The sequence below is a fragment of the Coregonus clupeaformis genome, chromosome 30 (assembly GCF_020615455.1).
Source record: "Coregonus clupeaformis isolate EN_2021a chromosome 30, ASM2061545v1, whole genome shotgun sequence".
Taxonomy (NCBI): domain Eukaryota; kingdom Metazoa; phylum Chordata; class Actinopteri; order Salmoniformes; family Salmonidae; genus Coregonus; species Coregonus clupeaformis.
In genome coordinates, this window is record NC_059221.1 from 19,185,764 (window position 1) to 19,208,042 (window position 22,279).

Sequence of the window (22,279 nt, forward strand, 5' to 3'; positions counted from 1 at the left end):
CCGAACTACCTCCGAACTATCCTATTGCTGTTCACCGGACTTTATGATAACTCAGCTATACAGTTGATGTCTGCTGGACTGTTCCTTTTTACGGTACTGCATCCTGTTTATGTTTAGCCTCAGCCCAAACTGTGTCGTCATTACAAGCTGTTGTCTTAGCTGCAAAATCTGGACCCCTACAAATCAGCTGGGCTAGACAATCTGGACCCTTTCTTTCTAAAACTAGCCGCCGAAATTGTCGCAACCCCTATTACTAGCCTGTTCAACCTCTCTTTCGTAACGTCTGAGATCCCCAGAGATTGGAAAGCTGCCGCGGTCATCCCCCTCTTCTAAGGGGGTGACACTCTAGATCCAAACTGTTACAGACCTATATCCATCCTGCCCTGCCTTTCGAAAGTATTTGAAAGCCAAGTTAACAAACAGATCACCGACCATTTCTAATCCCACCGTACCTTCTCCGCTATGCAATCCGGTTTCCGAGCTGGTCATGGGTGCACTTCAGCCACGCTCAAGGTCCTATACGATATTATAACCGCGATCGATAATAGACAGTACTGTGCAGCCGTCTTCATCGACCTGGCCAAGGCTTTCGACTCTGTCAACCACCGCATTCTTATTGGCAGACTAAATTGCCTTGGTTTCTCAAATGACTGCCTCGCCTGGTTCACCAACTACTTCTCAGATAGAGTTCAATGTGTCAAATTGGAGGGCCTGTTGTCTGGACCTATGGCAGTCTCTATGGGGGGTGCCACAGGGTTCAATTCTTGGGCCGACTCTTTTCTCCGTGTATATCAATGATGTCGCTCTTGCTGCTGGTGACTCTCAGATCCACCTCTACGCAGACGACACCATTTTGTATACATCTGGCCCTTCATTGGACACTGTGTTAACAAACCTCCAAACGAGCTTCAATGCCATACAACACTCCTTCAGTAGCCTCCAACTGCTCTTAAACACTAGTAAAACTAAATGCATGCTCTTCAATCGAACGCTGCTGGCACCCGCCCACCCGACTAGAATCACCACTCTCGACGGGTCTGACCTAGAGTATGTGGACAACTACAAATACCTAGGTGTCTGGTTAGACTGTAAACTCTCCTTCCAGACTCACATTAAGAATCTCCAATCCAAAGTTAAATCTAGAATCGGCTTCCTATTTCGCAACAAAGCCTCCTTCACTCATGTTGCCAAACATGCCCTCGTAAAACGGACTATCCTACCGATCCTTGACTTTGGCGATGTCATTTACAAAATAGCCTCCAACACTCTACTCAGCAAATTGGATGTAGTCTATCACAGTGCCATCCGTTTTGTCTCCAAAGCCCCATACACTACCCACCACTGTGACCTGTACGCTCTTGTTGGCTGGTCCTCACTACATGTTCGCCGTCAAACCCACTGGTTCCAGGCCATCTATAAATCACTGCTAGGCAAATCCCCGCCTTATCTTAGCTCATTGGTCACCATAGCAGCACCCACCCGTAGTCTGCGCTCCAGCAGGTATATCTCACTGGTCATTCCCAAAGCCAACACCTCCTTTGGCCGCCATTCCTTCCAGTTCTCTGCTGCCAATGACTGGAACGAATTGCAAAAATCTCTGAAGCTGGAGACTCTTATCTCCCTCACTAACTTTAAGCATCAGTTGTCAGAGCACCTTACCGATCACTGCACCTGTACACAGCCCATCTGAAATTAGCCCACCCAACTACCTCATCCCTATATTGTTATTTATTTTGCTCTTTTGCACCCCAGTATCTCTATTTGCACATAATCTCTTGCACATCTAGCATTCCAGTGTTAATACTATTTGTAATTACTTTGCACTATAGCCTATTTATTGCCTTACCTCCATAACTTGCTACATTTGCACACACTGTATATATATTTTCTGTTGTATTTTTTGACTTTATGTTTTTTTACCCCATATGTAACTCTGTGTTGTTGTTTTTATCGCACTGCTTTGCTTTATCTTGGCCAGGTCGCAGTTGTAAATGAGAACTTGTTCTCAACTGGCTTACCTGGTTAAATAAAAATAAAAAATAAAAAATAAATAAATAGTTGATATCTTTGCCATGATTTCTGTCTTTCAAATAAGTATAGAAGGGAGTATGAGTGAACATCAGTGTTGGTGTTAATAACCAGAGTTGAGTGTGATTGTGTCATTTTTACTCTATGTAGAGTAAAACACTCAAAACCACGCCCATCATTTCCAAACTAATCTAATCTGTTAGGAGTTGGCCTAATTGCACCCGTTACTGAGATAGCTGTTCCAGTTTAGATGATTTAGGCAGTCTCATTTGTCATTCTGAATGCAGGTTGCAGGTTATTCAAGTTCCAATTGCAGGCCTGATGTGGCCTGTAAACCAGGAGTTTCCTAACACCACTGTGTTAGGGTATAACTAGGCCCTCAAACAAAGGCCTTATGATATATTAATGTATTGTCATAAAGAGTTTAATTTTAAAGGCTAATAAGGCTGGTGCGACCATTCATTGAGGGTTCTAGGAAGAACCTTTCAAAGATAAAAGGGTTATTGGTAGAACCATTCATAGAGGGTTCTAGGTAGAACCATTTACAGGGGGTTCTATGAAGAACCCTACATAGAGGGTTCTAGGTAGCTAGAACCCTCTGCAAAGGGTTCTACCTAGCACCAAAAAGGGTTCCCCTGTGGAGACAAACTGAAGAGCCCTGGTTCTAAATAGCACCTTTTTTTCTAAGAGTATAGTGCTGAAGCCTCAAATGTAATGAAATAATAAGTAGTCAGAACTACAGTATCTCACAAAAGTGAGTACACCCTTCACATTTTTGTAAATATTTGAGTATATCTTTTCATGTGACAACACTGAAGAAATGACACTTTGCTACAATGTAAAGTAGTGAGTGTACAGCTTCTATAACAGTGTACATTTGCTGTCCCCTCAAAATAACACAACACACAGCCATTAATGTCTAAACCGCTGGCAACAAAAGTGAGTACACCCCTAAGTGAAAATGTCCAAATTGGGCCCAAAGTGTCAATATTTTGTGTGGCCACCATCATTTTCCAGCACTGACTTAACCCTCTTGGGCATGGAGTTCACCAGAGCTTCACAGGTTGCCACTGGAGTCCTCTTCCATTCCTCCATGACAACATCACGGAGCTGGTGAATGTTAAAGACCTTGCACTCCTCCACCTTCCGTTTGAGGATGACCCACAGATGCTCAATAGGCTTTAGGTCTGGAGACATGCTTGGCCAGTCCATCACCTTTACCCTCAGCTTCTTTAGCAAGGCAGTGGTCGTCTTGGAGGTGTGTTTGGGGTCGTTATCATGTTGGAATACTGCCCTGCGGCCCAGCCTCCGAAGGGAGGGGATCATGCTCTGCTTCAGTATGTCACAGTATGTTGGCATTCATGGTTCCCTCAATGAACTGTAGCTCCCCAGTGCCGGCAGCACTCATGCAGCCCGAGACCATGACACTCCCACCACCATGCTTGACTGTAGGCAAGACACACCTGGTTGCCGCCACACACGCTTGACACCATCTGAACCAAATAAGTTTATCTTGGTCTCATCAAACCACAGGACATGGTTCCAGTAATCCATGTCCTTAGTCTTCTTGTCTTCAGCAAACTGTTTGCAGGCTTTCTTGTGCATCATCTTTAGAAGAGACTTCCTTCTGGGACGACAGCCATGCAGACCAATTTGATGCAGTGTGCGGCGTATGGTCTGAGCACTGACAGGCTGACCCCCCACCCCTTCAACCTCTGCAGCAATGCTGGCCGCACTCATACGTCTATTTCCCAAAGACAACCTCTGGATATGATGCTGAGCACGTGCACTCAACTTCTTTGGTCGACCATGGCGAGGCCTGTTCTGAGTGGAACCTGTCCTGGCCACCGTGCTGCAACTCAGTTTCAGGGTCTTGGCAATCTTCTTATAGCCCAGGCCATCTTTATGTAGAGCAACAATTCTTTTTTTCAGATCCTCAGAGAGTTCTCTGCCATGAGGTGCCATGTTGAACTTCCAGTGACCAGTATGAGGGAGTGTGAGAGCGATGACACCAAATTTAACAAACCTGCTCCCCATTCACACCTGAGACCTTGTAACACTAACGAGTCACATGACACCGGGGAGGGAAAATGGCTAATTGGGCCCAATTTGGAAATGTTCACTTAGGGGTGTACTCACTTTTGTTGCCAGCGGTTTAGACATTAATGGCTGTGTGTTGAGTTATTTTGAGGGGACAGCAAATTTACACTGTTATACAAGCTGTACACACACTACTTTACATTGTAGCAAAGTGTCATTTCTTCAGTGTTGTCACATGAAAAGATATACTCAAATATTTACAAAAATACTTGTATGTCAAGGAGAAGATGACAGACAGACAGAGAGAGGGGAAGGGACAAACAGACAGAACATAATGGTATGCCGTTTAGCAGACATTTTTATCCAAAGTAACTTACAGTCATGCATGCACATCTTTTACGTACAGGTGGTCCCGGGACTCGAACCCACTTTCCTGGCTCCATGCTCTACCAACAAAGCTACAGACAGACAGACAGACATAGATGGAGAGAGTGAAAGAGAGTACTCTGTGTACAGACTATCAGGTGCTCTTAAACCTCCATTCACCAACAGCAGACAGGTGAGAAGTCTCAGTCTGAATTCCACAGGTGCTCTGTACTGACTGTGCTGACCTCTGTCTGTCTGTCTGTCTGTCTGTCTGTCTGTCTGTCTGTGTACCAGGTGTTCCTGCCCATCCCTCAGATCAAATCAGATCTCTTTGATATGGCAGAGAAGAGGTGATACAAGGACGGCCATGGAGAAGGAATCCATGTGGAGAATTTATTCTTGAGGAGCAAAGTAAAAACCTACTGACAGCCGCTATGATTTACATAGTCTCTAACCCCAGTATGATACGAGTTATCATGCACTCGTTGACTGGGTTTGATCCCGACTGAGCTAGGCCTACCTCCGAGTCACATGATGTATGTCCACTGTAATCAGCAGCCAGAGAAACCACACTGTTGCTGAAAATATTTACAGCTCTCACAGCTTTCACAGCTGTCCAGCTGCAGTGACTCATGGGAGAGGAGAACCACTACTTACACAGCTCTGCAGTGAGACAAGACAGGAAAAGCCATGTTATAGATGCCTAGAGACAAGCTGCATTGCAACACCTTCACTCACAAAAATAGTTTTGAGAAACAAGCAAGACCTCCACCTTTTTTGTTTTATGATGAAACTCCACAACATTTGAGGTGGTACGGTAAAGTGACAAAAAAGCCATTCACTATTTTTATTGGTTGTTTGATAAAAGTTCCCCACTAGACCTTTGTATGAATGATTCCTATTCAGAGAGTAACATGTTTGGGTTAAACTGTGAAATACCTCAGCTGACCCCTTGGCATCTTATGTGAATTGATATCTTTGCAATTGTCAATCTTGGTCATTATGACATTGTTTATATTGGGAGGCGGGCTCTGAGGAGGATAAAAGAGTAGAAGATGAAGAGTTCTGGATGAATGGAATCCCCCACTTCTGTGATGTATGGTAAACACACATAGACAAATGTAGGAAATAAGAGAGAGACCTCTAACTCACTAACACATCATTGAATCATGTGTAGGCTACATTGTCTCCAACAAAGACCAGGCCCAGGATGAAACGATTTCATTACTTAGGACCAGAACCACCATTCAACTACCAAGGGTTCCCGCCACATGCTCCACGAGAGAGCACCCATGCTGTGGAGAGGCTATGCCTATGCCCCACTCATTAACACAGCATGTGTCTGTAACTGTATTCCCCTCCATTATTCTCCAATAAAAGACACACCCTGCCCCCTAGACTACCTACAATTCCACCACTACCCCCTCCTCACCCTGACCTCTTTGTGATATCTTTATTCCACCTTTTACTAACTTTTAAATGAGTTTTGGTCAAATATAGAACAACCAGACTGAAGCAAAAAGGTAAAGCGTTTTCCCTTTTTCAACAGAAAACATGAGTATCTGATTACACAACAACAGCACACACACGACCACTCCAACTACCACAATAACATATACAAAAAACGTTCCTTAGAGTAGTATTCTCTCCACGATGGCAAAGAAAACAGTGAGGCGGTAACGAATGAGAGGCAGCTGCTACCTCCAGCCCTCCACACTAACAAAGAGAAGCTCTGAATCACTGGTGTCTCCATTGGGAAAGCAAGCCACTAATCAGTAAATGAGGGATCCAGGGGGGAAAGACTTCAGGTGGCTCAACAAAGAGTGCGTTGATTCACCTGCCTGTGGAGGTCAGTTAGGTGGGGTGGGGAGGGGGCTGCTTGCTGGGTCGGGGTGGCTAGGGAGGGATGGGGAGAGAGGAAGGCTGTTAGAGAGAGAGGGTCTGTGATTAGAGAGGGCTGTGAGATGACCTCTCCTCCCTGGGTGAGTGGACACACTCTGCAGGGGCCTAATGAAGGGCCAGAAACACAGGAGGGAGAACACCCAACACCCTCAGGGGCAGACACCTGTATCTAAGTATCTAAGAGTCCTCTAATCTGGTGATCCGGTGACACCCTACACAAGGTGCACTGGCCCTGGACGTGTATTATCTGAAAAAGTGGACTCACATTCAGCACACTCCCCTGTCCCCATTTAAATCACAGAGCATGATTTACTATTCCACAATTACCCTACTAGCATGCTCTTTCTAGCCTAAGTGAATATTAGAGGGACCTCTTCAAGCACACATGAATGATGTCATCATTTTGAATGCAAGGCAACTGAGGTCTGCTGGTCTAATGGAAAAGGTGTCTGGCCATTAGAGACCTGAGGTATGGTGGAATACAGGAATTACCCATGAACTAACTGGACCTTCTGCCATCCCGGCTATTGAGAGAAATAGGTGGGAGTGGGCGTGAGAGTGCATCCGCTCTCATAGCCAAAACATCCCCAAGAGGTCTGTGGTGCCCACCTCCTCCTAAACCGTCTTAATTAAGTCCTCCACCAGTAAATGGAAGCAGGAGGCACCAAATACAATGCTTTTCCTGACTGCTAATTGAATCCCTTTTTAACCTATGCACCTCAACAAGAAACAATAACTTTCATCATTAATGTTGTCCAGCCTCTGGGAATCAGGTTGTGCCTGCAGTGTGGACTTCATAACAGACGTGGTGTAGGGGAGAGAGAGAGAGAAACAGAGAGAGCGAGAAAGAGAGGGAGAGTGAGAAAGAGAAAGAGAGAGAGAGAGGGGTGCCGTACATGCCCAAGAATGTATGGCACTTTGGATCCCCCACCACTCCCTCTAATCTGAGATTGATCCCAGGGACAGGAGTATAGGGTTACACTTCAAATTATTTTATCAGCGGCCCTGGAAATAATCCAAGAAGGGATTGATGTAAAATGAGTGAGATATGAGATCTGTCCTCTCCGAAGTTCTCAGAAATTCCTTGTCAGACATAGTTTTTAAAATCCAGATAAATGAAGACCCTGTACTATGTGATCTCCTCCCTTTGAGGCTCATTGGGAAAACCGCGGCACCCCGGGATGGGAAGTGCTGAGCCGGAAACGCTCTAGACAGCTCTGGAACGCTCTGGAACGAAACAGCTGGTACAGACTGGCAGTTAAAAGAAGAGAAGAAGAGGGGGATCAAGAAGAAGGAGACAGGGCAGCGTGACACCCTAAATCTCCACCAGAATGCGGCAGTAAATCACCCAGTCCCAGATCAGTGGGCTCAGATGACCCCAGAGTCCAGTACATCCATCCTCAACCCCTCAACCCTGTCTCCTACTGTTACTGAGGATGGGGTACCGCTTGATTAACAGAGCAATGCAAGACAAATATGATACATACTGTACATACATGCACCAGACAGATTATTTACAGCGGTAATAGTTTCCTTATGGAAAACACATTTATTTAATTTTTTATCTTTATGACTGATTTGCTTTACTCTACATTCTCTAAATTCTACACATTACTCTACAACTCTACATGCCAGAGTACTGTATCTCTCTTTTTAGTGGCTGGATTGACCTCTTGTCATCTGGTGATTAATAATAGAGGAAAACAACTCTGAAATGTAGACCCACACACTGATACACAAGAGGAAGCCTAAAGGCAGCTAAACAGGGCATGCACACATCTCACATCGCTTGGCAGTAAAATATCAGTTTAGAAGAAGAATTGTTACTCACTTTTCTTCTTAGAGTGGAGAAGAGTTCTGGATACTTCAATTCTCAATGAGGAGATCCCCTTTCTCTCTTAAGTGAGACCCAAGCTTTTTTTCTAAGAGATACATCTGGGTTTTAAGGAAATTAACTATGTAGTGTTTGACATGGGTTTAGGACCTGTTGCATTTTTACACAGGGTTAAAGCCCCTGGAACCCTGGAAAGGAGATATAAATAACCCAGTGATGTCATCACAAATGGTCATTAATGTGAGTCGTAGTTCCCTGGTGAAGAGGAGCCTGGGGTATTATGACAGCTAGCCCCCTCCTTCCATCTCTCCTTCCACCCCTCCATCACCTGTTGGACTCCTGCTAGTTCTGTTTTCCCAGCAGTAATCTGAGATAGGGTTTTAGGGGAGTAGAGTGCGTGGCCAGGAATAACAGAGATACCAGACAAAACAGTGCTTTAAAGAGGAAGATAAAAGGCATCTGGTGTCTTACTTTCGTCCATCTTATGAACCTGTTTATGTCAAAGTTCCTTTGAATGAATTCCCCTCATTAGCTGTACATTATCTCCCCACCCAAGCAGATCACTCCAAAACAGGAACCACATTTTATTATGACATCAGACCCCTGTGGTGACACCGCCCAAGCAGATCATTCAGAAACAAGTTAACGGATGGGAAATTGAATCAGTCTACTACTGACAGGATGGGCTGATTTACAACCTCCTATGTACAAGCTCACAGTGGGAGCAATTACACAAGAAACAAATGACATGGGGGAACTCCCTCACTCTAAAAAGGTATCCTACAAGAGATAATTATCAAGTGGAATCTTTCCAATAAATAGTCAAAACACATAAACAAGGTAGTCCTCAATGACATACAGCAGCTTACAGTATATGCTCTTATCCAAACATATGATAAAGAAAAACAACCTTCTACATTGCCCTGCTTCAACCCTACCCCTCCCCGATTATTCCACTAGTGGAAAGAACCCCCTCTTATACCAAAAGGCCTGTATCGAGATACACATTTCCATGACACCAACAGAGAAAAAAGCCAAGCACAGTGTGTGGAAACTCAGTGGAGGAGAAAGACAGGGCAAAGCTTTGTTTACACAGGTAGCCTCTTGTGCCACTGTGTAACACGAAATTGTGTCATCAAAAAGAAGAAACAGGGATCAATAAATGTGACTGCTACTGAAACCTCCATAAACAGGATTTCAGTTTGTCCCCTGCTGGGTCACATTAGTCCTTTCAAATGTGCAAGACAGAAATATAAATAAATAAAATAATGAACAACAGTAAATGGTTTCAATGAACTTGTGAATTCAACTGGCCAGCAGGCGCAAAGTTTGAGATTAGCCATAAACAGGAACTTTTGCATCTGATGATGATTGACTTATTCAGTAGGGAATAGGATACTCAGAAAGGAAGTGTTCGTCCTTCCTTTCCCAGCTTTACAATCACATACGCCCCCTCAGATTTCCACCACTGTGTAATAAAATGTAAACCTCTTCCTCCTCCTCACTCACGCTCTCAAGAGTCCCTCTTGACTTTTCGGGGTCCAGGGCAGGGTCAAGGTCAGGAACAATATGAAGTGGCAAAATATGCAGTGGGAGCGAAGCAGCAGTGTAGAGGGTATAGAAAGTTGTGGGAGAAAGTGGGAAAAAGCAGCTGGCAAGAGTCTAGAGAGGCCAGTGAATGGCAGTGTTGGCAAGAGAAGGCAGCATCCAGTGGCAATGGCCACAAGAGGCACATGGAGAGAAGAGGCAAGAGTAGTGTAAGGATAGGAATTGGATGTTAGTGATTGATTAGTAATGCCTTACGAGTCCCTATAAATTGGTGTGTGTCACGTGAGATAATTGAGATGCTGGTTGCCTGTCAAGAATGAAGTCACGTCTTGTAGAGCTCCTGTATACTGCCTCTGTCTGATCTTAACTTTCATTATAGTTGATGTTCCACTCTCTGAACATTCTGAACGTGTGGAGCACAGCACAGTCCAGCAGCAATGGACACAACAGGAGATGCAGAAAGAGCATGGTTTTGAAAGAAAACAAGGAGAAACCAAAATTGGGTAACTCCTTTGCACATCACAGCAGCCAATTCTGAAGGCAGTGGTACATCATAGAGATTAAGAACCTTTTACAGAATGAGTCATTTGTCTCACCAGTTCAATAGTTCAAGGTTTTCCTCATCTGATGAGTGTGACTGACATGAGAGACCAGGTTGCGAAAATGTGAATGACTTCTTCTTTGGTTTTGAGTCTGTTTCTCGTCATGGATTCACACCCTTCAAAAAAGTCCAGATACAGAATCAGAGTGATGACCTGAATGAGTGAGAGATCAGTCTCAGTCATACCTTGAATACCTTGAGAACACTTGCATACTGTGTCGGAATCCTCTGTGGAATTGGTAGATAATTATATTACAGTAATAATACTGTGCTTTTCATGTACATCTCAAATTCGCTGTGGGTTCTTTCTATTTCACGTTCGAATGCTCGATGCGATTATTAAGATTGAGGTCATTATTATGACTTCAGTAACTCTGTCATTATAATGCAATGGCATAATGCTACAATATGAGGGTGATGATTTTACCAGCCAACCATTAGCATCAGCATCACCAGCCCACATTACATTACCATTATCTGGTATAAGTCATCCCAGACATGACCTTTGATACTGAAGAGCCCTTTGTCTGGATCCGCCGTGTCCAATCACAGCAAAGGAAACATGGGAATATCCCAAAACCATGAAAATCGTAATTTTACACCAAAGGTCAATTTTGTTAAAGTAAAGTCTGAAGTGAAATTCTACTTGTTCACATTCAGCAAATGCATCAGCATATAATGGCTTTAGACCAAACAGTCAATGTACAAACCATTGCCACATGCCCCCACATCCACTTTCCCCAGACAACTGTGGTATTAAGTCACTTGTCTTGTGTACGATAGAGGTGATCCCTGATTGTTGTAAAGAAACTACGTAAGCCTATAGACATTCAAACATCCACCTTCTTAGAGGGAACTTGGCATAGAGCCAACTGCTTAGCTAATGGTCTGGATGGTCATATTGCAGAAGCAGACACTTACTTGATAGAAACAAGAACTGAGTAGTAACAATATGTATGATTAAAAAACACAGGAAAAACAACAGGGACATTTCTATCCGAACAGTTTTTCTATGTTGTGTATGTTCCAGAAACAGACTGCATGGCGACTGCAGCCCGTTGTTAGGGAAGTTGACGAAGTTCCCCATAGGGACAGAGTCAAAACAGGGAAAGCAGCTCCCCAGGACATAGCTTGGCAACGCTGTCATGTTTTTGCTTTTGTTTAGTTCCCTTCTTTTCACTTATTTTTGCATCGTCGTTCCTTATACCTTGAGTCGATGACATAGTCGAAATCATCTGGTTTTGGCCCAGTTGTGACAAAATAGCAGCCCCTAACTGTCAGAAGAGTTATAGATCGAATAATGGAAGAGTGGGAGGGTGGATGGGTGAGTGGGTGGGTGATTGTGGGTGTAGGTGGGTGGAGAGGGGGGGGGGGGGGTCATTATACTGGCCTAAAAAGGCAAAACGCAGTAACTACACTTTTGGTCAAAATGTAGTTAAGACTGAAATCAGACGTTGTAGTATCTGTTTTATCTTGTGACAAAGTGTCCTGGTTCAATTAAAAATCAAGGCAAACAGCAGTAACTGAAGTTACTGCACTTTGGCTTTGTTCCACCATGTTATGACTGCAGCTACCCGCTCTGCCTTACATAGGCAAAAAGCAGTGACTACGCAAACAGTGAAACTGACAAAAATGGATTTAAAGTTTATTTGCTGTTGTAGGTAGATAAATGATAATGGACTGATGTATCATCTTATTATGAAGTAATTTTTTATGCATATCAACCATGACCACTGATTTGACCTATGACCCCTAAGTCAAATAAATGACTATACAAAGTCAGACAGAAAAACAACAAGAAAGTTGTATAAACACATTTAGATTGTAGATACTGCACAAAGTCAAATATTATTTTTAAGTAAAAACATTCTGTGTGATGGCGAAGAAATGCTTGAGGGTTACTACAATACAACATTCAATACATGAAAACATTACTATATAAAACCATTAAATACAGTTGGAATGTAGTTAGAACTCTCAAATGTTACATCAAACAGAAAAACAACAATACATTTGGATAAACAGATTAAGATTGGAGATACTGCACTTTGCCTTTGCATTACCCATATACAGTGAGGGAAAAAAGTATTTGATCCCCTGCTGATTTTGTACGTTTGCCCACTGACAAAGACATGATCAGTCTATAATTGCTTTTTTTTTTTTTTACAGTGAGAGACAGAATAACAACAAAAAAATCCAGAAAAACGCATTTCAAAAATGTCATAGTACTTGGTGGCAAAACCCTTGTTGGCAATCACAGAGGTCAGACGTTTCTTGTAGTTGGCCACCAGGTTTGCACACATCTCAGGAGGGATTTTGTCCCACTCCTCTTTGCAGATCTTCTCCAAGTCATTAAGGTTTCGAGGCTGACGTTTGGCAACTAGAACCTTCAGCTCCCTCCACAGATTTTCTATGGGATTAAGGTCTGGAGACTGGCTAGGCCACTCCAGGACCTTAATGTGCTTCTTCTTGAGCCACTCCTTTGTTGCCTTGGCCATGTGTTTTAGGTCATTGTCAAGCTGGAATACCCATCCACAACCAATTTTCAATGCCCTGGCTGAGGTTCTCACCCAAGATTTGACGGTACATGGCCCCGTCCATCGTCCCTTTGATGCGGTGAAGTTGTCCTGTCCCCTTAGCAGAAAAACACCACCAAAGCATAATGTTTCCACCTCCATGTTTGACGGTGGGGATGGTGTACTTGGGGTCATAGGCAGCATTCCTCCTCCTCCAAACACGGAGAGTTGAGTTGATGCCAAAGAGCTCGATTTTGGTCTCATCTGACCACAACACTTTCACCCAGTTCTCCTCTGAATCATTCAGATGTTCATTGGCAAACTTCAGACGGGCCTGTATATGTGCTTTCTTGAGCAGGGGGATCTTGCGGGCGCTGTAGGATTACAGTCCTTCACGGCGTAGTGTGTTACCAATTGTTTTCTTGGTGACTATGGTCCCAGCTGCCTTGAGATCATTGACAAGATCCTCCCGTGTAGTTCTGGGCTGATTCCTCACTGTTCTCATGATCATTGCAACTCCACAAGGTGAGATCTTGCATGGAGCCCCAGGCCGAGGGAGATTGACAGTTATTTTGTGTTTCTTCCATTTGCGAATAATCGCACCAACTGTTGTCACCTTCTCACCAAGCTGCTTGGCGATGGTCTTGTAGCCCATTCCAGCCTTGTGTAGGTCTACAATCTTGTCCCTGACATCCTTGGAGAGCTCTTTGGTCTTTGCCATGGTGGAGAGTTTGAAATCTGATTGATTGATTGCTTCTGTGAACAGGTGTCTTTTATACTGGTAACAAACGGAGATTAGGAGCACTCCCTTTAAGAGTGTGCTCCTAATCTCAGCTCGTTACCTGTATAAAAGACACCTGGGGGCCATAAATCTTTCTGATTGAGAGGGGGTCAAATACTTATTTCCCTCATTAAAATGCAAATCAATTTATAACATGCGTTGTTCTGGATTTTTTTGTTGTTATTCTGTCTCTCACTGTTCAAATAAACCTACCATTAAAATTATAGACTGATAATTTCTTTGTCAGTGGGCAAACCTACAAAATCATCAGGGGATCAAATATTTTTTTCCCTCACTGTAGTTGTTGAAGGTCAAACAAAGACAGACTGCAGTATCTGCATTTTAGGGATCATAGGTCAAATCAGTGGTCATGGTTGATATGCATAAAAATTCATTCATAATAAGATGATACATCAGTGGATTATCACTTATCTACCTACAACATATTTGGCTAGCTAGCAAAAATACTTTCAAGCCATTTTTCTCAGTTTGTAGGGCAGTATAGTTTAATGCTATTGCTCAACAGAGTTTGTGAGCAATGGAAAATGGGTTATCCTCGGTTGAAGTTAAGTGTGTGTTATTAAACTGGAACCCAAGATACTGTACCTACAGCAGTCTGACTCTGAGTATCACTGAAAGGGGACTGTATTGTGAAATGTAGGGCCCAGTCAGAAAAAAAGTCAATGGAGTATGATTTTTGAGTATGTTTGAGGTACTTGAATGGTATATATATGGCTTTTGGCTCACTCACTTTTGGCACAGGGGAAATAGCTGCTGTCATACAAATAGAATGATGTCCAACATTAACACACACACACACACACAGAGAGAGAAACATACAGTATGTTTTCTCTGATGTTATTTGTTTTTTCAGCTGCTGTAGAAGGCAGTGGCGTACCACAGTTTCACAGGGCCCCTGCAAGGTCCAAGCAAAGCATTTTGAAAATTCCAATAACAAATATTTTCCCTTATAAAATTCCCCTAAATGTACATTTTAAGCTCAAATAATGCAACAAAATCTTTTTTCTTTACTATAAAAATACAGTTTTCCTGCTGGACAAGGATTGTCCCGACTTTCAAGAATCTCTGAACTAATTTCCTGCTATTCTACATATTTTGCCATGAGGCTGAGAGAAAATGGTGCCTTTTTAAAGCACATTTCCTGTCATTCTAAACATTTCTTTAATGGGTTATGATGTGTTCATACGCTATCTGGGGGGACCGACCTCCGGGGGGACCCCAAAGCTTGTGGGTTGGGGGCCCCCAAAACGTGTGGGCCCCCCACCTTGGGGGGGGGGTTACGCCAGTGGTAGAAGGTCCATGTTGTTCTCTTCTCACTGTATTCCCCATTGTTCTGGGTATGACTGGCAGATGAGTGAGTGTGATATGAAAACCAATTACTTTTAACCTTTTAAAGTGACTAAAGACTCTTTATTCCCTAGGTTGTGGTTTACACACTAATCATATTCTCCACGTCAGATATCGTCACCACATTGCCTCATTGTCTTTCTTTCTTCCAGGCCTCTTGGGAGGCATCTGAGTCTGCTGCTGTCAACTGAACTACCAGAGTCTTAACTCAATGGTGGAGGGTCTGGATATTATTCTATAACTCTCAGTTCCACCAGCATGTGAGAGAGGACGGAAATAGCCATGGGCAACTTTTATGAATAGTACCATTTAAGAGGGATTGAGCTCAATGAAACCCTAATGATGGCATAGCACTGACGTCACTCACAGAGGGAGCACATTCTTTCCAGGCCCTGAAGCACAGTTTGCAGATTGGTGGAATGGAGCTATGTGGTGTGGCACCCCTCCACTCAGTTCTCTCCAGCTCTCTGACCATTACAGTTTCTTCAGAAAGTATTCACACCCATTTTTACATTTACATTTTAGTCATTTAGCAGACGCTCTTATCCAGAGCGACTTACAGTTAGTGAGTGCATACATTTTCATACTGGCCCCCCGTGGGAAACGAACCCACAACCCTGGGGTTGCAAGCGCCATGCTCTACCAAATGAGCTACACAGGGCCCCTTGACCTTTTCCACATTTTGTTGTGTTACAGCCTGAATTTAAAATTCAATTGAGATTTTGTGTCACTGGCCTACACACAATACCCCATAATGTCAAAGTGGAATTATGTTTTTAGACATTTTTACAAATTAATAAAAAATGAAAAGCTAGAAAATCCTTGGTCAATAAGTATTCAACCCCTTTGTTATGGTAAGCCTAAATAAGTTCAGGAGTAAAGATTTGCTTAACAAGTCACATAATAAGTTGCATGGACTCACTCTGTGTGCAATAACAGTGTTTAACATGATTTTTGAATGACTACCTCATATCTGCACCCCACACATAAAATTATATGTAAGGTCCCTATGTCGAGCAGTGAATTTCAAACACAGATTAAACCACAAAGACCAGGGAGGTTTTCCAATGCCTCGCAAAGAAGGGCACCTATTGGTGGATGGGTTAAAAAAAAATCCCTTTGAGCATGGTGAAGTTATTAATTACACTTTGGATGGTGTATCAATAAACCCAGTCATTACAAAGATACAGGCGTCCTTCCTAACTCAGTTGCCGGAGAGGAAGAAAACCACTCAGGGATTTCACCATGAGGCCAATGGTGGCTTTAAACAGTTACAGTGGGGGAAAAAAGTATTTAGTCAGCCACCAATTGTGCAGGTTCTCCCACTTAAAAAGATGAGAGAGGCCTGTAATTTTCATCATAGGTACACATCAACTATGACAGTCAAAATGAGGAAAAAAATTCCAGAAAATCACATTGTAGGATTTTTTATGAATTTATTTGCAAATTATGGTGGAAAATAAGTATTTGGTCAATAACAAAAGTTTCTCAATACTTTGTTATATACCCTTTGTTGGCAATGACACAGGTCAAACGTTTCTGTAAGTCTTCACAAGGTTTTCACACACTGTTGCTGGTATTTTGGCCCATTCCTCTATGCAGATCTCCTCTAGAGCAGTGATGTTTTGGGGCTGTCGCTGGGCAACACGGACTTTCAACTCCCTCCAAAGATTTTCTATGGGGTTGAGATCTGGAGACTGGCTAGGCCACTCCAGGACCTTGAAATGCTTCTTACGAAGCCACTCCTTCGTTGCCCGGGCGGTGTGCTTGGGATCATTGTCATGCTGAAAGACCCAGCCACGTTTCATCTTCAATGCCCTTGCTGATGGAAGGAGGTTTTCACTCAAAATCTCACGATACATGGCCCCATTCACTCTTTCCTTTACACGGATCAGTCGTCCTGGTCCCTTTGCAGAAAAACAGCCCCAAAGCATGATGTTTCCACCCCCACGCTTCACAGTAGGTATGGTGTTCTTTGGATGCAACTCAGCATTCTTTGTCCTCCAAACACGACGAGTTTAGTTATTACCAAAAAGTTATATTTTGGTTTCATCTGACCATATGACATTCTCCCAATCCTCTTCTGGATCATCCAAATGCACTCTAGCAAACTTCAGACGGGCCTGGACATGTACTGGCTTAAGCAGGGGGACACGTCTGGCACTGCAGGATTTGAGTCCCTGGCGGCGTAGTGTGTTACTGATGGTAGGCTTTGTTACTTTGGTCCCAGCTCTCTGCAGGTCATTCACTAGGTCCCCCCATGTGGTTCTGGGATTTTTGCTCACCGTTCTTGTGATCATTTTGACCCCACGGGGTGAGATCTTGCGTGGAGCCCCAGATCGAGGGAGATTGTCAGTGGTCTTGTATGTCTTCCATTTGCTAATAATTGCTCCCACAGTTGATTTCTTCAAACCAAGCTGCTTACCTATTGCAGATTCAGTCTTCCCAGCCTGGTGCAGGTCTACAATTTTGTTTCTGGTGTCCTTTGACAGCTCTTTGGTCTTGGCCATAGTGGAGTTTGGAGTGTGACTGTTTGAGGTTGTGGACAGGTGTCTTTTATACTGATAACAAGTTCAAACAGGTGCCATTAATACAGGTAACGAGTGGAGGACAGAGGAGCCTCTTAAAGAAGAAGTTACAGGTCTGTGAGAGCCAGAAATCTTGCTTGTTTGTAGGTGACCAAATACTTATTTTCCACCATAATTTGCAAATAAATTCATAAAAAATCCTACAATGTGATTTTCTGGATTTTTTTTTCTCAATTTGTCTGTCATAGTTGAGGTGTACCTATGATGAAAATTACAGGCCTCTCTCATCTTTTTAAGTGGGAGAACTTGCACAATTGGTGGCTGACTAAATACTTGTTTTCCCCACTGTACATAGTTTAATGGCTGTGATAGGAGAAAACTGAGGATGGATCAACAACATTGTAGTTACTCCACAATACTAACCTAAATGACAGAGTGAAAAGAAGGAAGGCTGTATATAATAAAAATATTACAAAACATGCTTCCTGTTTGCAATAAGGCACTAAAGTACAACTGCAAAAAATGTGGCAAAGAAATGAACTTTATGTCCTGAATACAAAGCGTTATGTTTGGGGCAAATCCAACACAACACATCACTGAGTACTACTCTTCGCTTTTCAAGCATGGTGGTGGCTGCATCATGTTATGGCTATGATCGTCATCAGCAAGGACTAGGATTTTTTTTAGGATACAAATAAACAGAATAGAGCTAAGCACAGGCTAAATCCTAGAGGAAAACCTGGTTCAGTCTGCTTTCAAACATGGCTGTTTAGCAATGATCAACAACCAACTTGACAGAGCTTGAAGAATTAAAAAAATAATAATGTGCAAATATTGTACAATCCAGGTGTGCAAAGCTCTTAGAAACGTACCTAGAAGACTCACCACTGTAATCGCTGCCAAAGGTGATTCTAACAAGTATTGACTCAGGGGTGTGAATATTGTACTTACGTAAATTAGATATTTCTGTATTTAATTTTCAATACATTTGTTAACATTTCAAAAAATATGTTTTCACTTTGTTATTATGGGGTATTGTGTGTAGATGGGTGAGATTTATTTAATTTTTCATCAATTTTGAATTCAAGCTGTAACTAAATGTGGAATAAGTCAACAGGTATGAATACTTTCTGAAGTCACTGTACTTACAGTACACTGTAAAAAAAAGGCTGCCAGTAAGTTACTGTCAAAATTTTACAAATACAGTGTGTTACCGTAAATTCCAGAAAAACTTTGGTTTAACAGTACATTACTGATTGTCCTTCCTGACCACCTTCGGAGGTAGTCAGGCACTCCTTGTGTCTGGATATCAATCAATTGTAAATAGATCTGGATGGTCAAACCATTTAAATTAATATACCAGCCTCTAAAATCATTGACAGGTAGGTAGCACCATTGATTTATGGCATCAGTAATTGTCTTTAAAATAAATAAATATTATTTTTAATTTGCATACAGAGAGGCACAAGCTAATCTGGTCAAAATGCATACACAGTGGATGGATAAGAGACACATGTGACACAAAGTGTAGACGGCACAAACCTTGATCAGATAGTGATTGGATGACGAAACTCACATGTTAGCGCATAGTGTAAACAAGGCTTCTGTTTGCATCCTGATCCTGGAACTCATTGCAAGCTGAGAACGCCAATGTCTGTTATTTGCCTGCATTGGCAGCAAGCGTCAACTGACAGAAAGTCACTTCTACCCAGTGGCACTCATGGGAAAGAGAGGAGAGACATTGTGTGACTTTTCCCAGCAAGTAGCTTCCTGCCATTGAAGTGAAAGGGAAAATATGATGAGTTTCCCAAGCAAAAGCATTTAGCCTAAGTATTTGGCATTACTGAAGGGTAGAACTTCTGTCGAATTGTTCTTAGAAAAGGGAAAGAGTAGGAGTATGTGCTTGTCCAGGGATAGACATAAGAAGAGTTGAAGTTGACATAGTTAATTGCCTTATGATGAGTTTATGTTAGAGAGGGTGAGTTATCAGCCAGGGCTTTGGTCTGATGGTCGCTGAGGGTTGTTCTCCCAGTGTGTCTGATGTATAAGTAAACTATAGGGAGGCCCTGTTGCAGTAGACTGTATCAATATACCTAGTCTTTTTGGTACTCCATCAAATTGCGAAGGAGACCCTTGGAAGAGAAGTGGCTTCACAGCACATACTGATGATAAACACAGAGAAAGGTAGGGCTTTCTCAAATCTGCAGATTTATCTCTGGGTCCAAAGGAAAATAGGGGTGAGAGGAGAGAGACTTGTAAAAACAAAAACATAGATATAATATGTATAAATTGTCGGTTCAAAACAAAAGGTTTTGTTCAACCCAAAATATAGACTGCCTTTTGACATGGGCAGCCAGGGGTAGTCCACACTGCAGAGCGACACTTTAAAACTGAATCAATGCTGCATTCTAGTGGCCATATAATAAGGTAGTAACCCATGATTATAATGACGATGACTTGTACAAGTGGTAGAACTCTCTTCTCACATATGGGGTCAGTTTAGAGCTGAAATGGCATTGAGTGAACCTACTCATTTTTGGAAAGAATTGGTCGTACTTAACTTTATCCAAATTCAGATGTGTCCCTTTGGCACTGGAGAGATCATCAATAGATTAAACTAACTTTTTCCAAAAGTATCATCTACATTTCAGTTTATATGTGGCAGTGCTTCTTAACTCTCCAATTTGGTGCTGGCCAGCCACTGCACAAAGTCTTCAGCCTGGATGTTATCCAGGTCACAGAGTGAAATCTCTAGTGAATGGCTTCGGAAGTTGTTGATGACATTTTGTCCTTTTTACAGCTCATGTACGCCACCTGGGAAAGACAAGGAGTGAGTAATGTTAACCACACAACAAATAGAGTCAAGGAGAAAAGTAGTACATCATAGAATCAAAACAGGAGTTTGTGTTTTATTTTTTTAATGTATATTTTAATTGACTTTTTGTTGTTGTATAAAACATTTTTGTCCACTTTAGGCAACAGTTAGCATAAGAGTAATTATCACAGCTTTGAGATGAAGTCCAACCAAACCTCAGTCCATCTTTTCAGTCACACACACCTCTGCTCTCACACACAGACACATACAAACATAATAATCATATAATCACATAGTGGGTTGGAGCTCATTTAGTGCAGTGGTCCCAAACCTAAATCTATTCATAGGAAGCCAAAGACGAAGACTCAACAATAGGCAGCTATTCAGTTTCACTCACCAATTACTTAGAGGCTGGAACTGTGTCAAGGTAAGCAATGGTGGAAAATACATCTATTTGAATGAGAAGATCACCACAAGTCTTCAGAATGAATCAGAGCTGGGGTCTCCTATAAAATCTTCTAGAAACTGGTGGATGAAGACAGCAACGAATCAGGTTTGAAACCACTGCTTTGGTGCAACTCTTAATCATTATTATATTGTTAATACAACAAATGAAGGCAAAAAGACATATCAGAAACCTCATGCACAGCATCTCATCCTGTGTTAGTTAGGCCCATATACAGTACATGATACACTGGGCAAGATGTCTACAAGCTTTAAAATAGATCAGTCAAGCGAAGATGAAGACTGTGCATGATGAGTCAGCACACTCACATACATAGGCCAGTACAAACACACATCACAAAAATACATTTAAAAGACCAAAATATGTTATAGGATTGCATTTACATATACTGACAACCTATACAGTATGTCATTCAAAGCAATTATCATAATTCGCAGACAGTGCAATAGTCATTGCATCCCTGTGTCAGAGGGTTTAATGTAATGCTTCCCTCGCCACAGAAATGGTTGGTTACAATGCCATTTCTGTGGATTTCAGATCAAACTTTCAATCAGAAACGTTCATGATTCAACGTCCATCAAGATACATGTAGTTCTTGAAATTATATATTTCTCATAATGTCAGGAAAAAGTAAAAAATGTTTTAACCTATAACAGCACCTTTTAGGAAATATGACTAATTGTATGCACCCCCCAACACACTCAAACACACACAAAGACACAATCGAACAACGTGCACACACATTCATACACACCCAACAAAACGAATGCAATTCAGGTTTTGTCATATCCTCTTTACATAATTTAGCAACATCATATAATTATTCTGTATTTCTGTATTACTACTTCAAACAGCTTTAGGCTTTCAGTTTCTTTTAACTCGTTAAATAAAAAATAACGTCGTATAACGTAAAATAGCTGTGTTTCATAGAGAATCCTGGAACTCTCCCCCTATAGACTCATTATATGAGGTGAAGATGTGACGGCTAAGGGAGGTCTATTTTGTCCCTTCAGCATTACATGGTCACAGCTTCACATGGACTCTGACCACCTGTAGAATGATCTGACATGCTAACTAAAAAACAAAGACAGGTTTCTTTCATTCATTGATTAAACAGAGATCACAGAGACTTCTGTTGTTGCTCAATATCAACAGCATCCCAATTTTACAAAGACACATTGTTAAAAGAAGTGTAATAACGTCATAACATTGTAATGGTCACTATTATAGGTAAACTTGTCTTTTAATAAATAAACTGTGTTTGCATGAGAGGTCTAAGGTAGGTAGATCTGGAGAGACGCTATTTAGAAAGAGGAGCCGGTGCAAACCTTCTGATCTTTACAAATGTTTTACCATTTTGCCCCAATGCAGCGAGGGGCACATACCACCCTGTCCTTAGACAGACCACAACATACACATAGATCAAACAAGCAGCTCTTTCAGCTCTGCCATGCCCATTTCAAACACTTATACAGTACACCAAAAA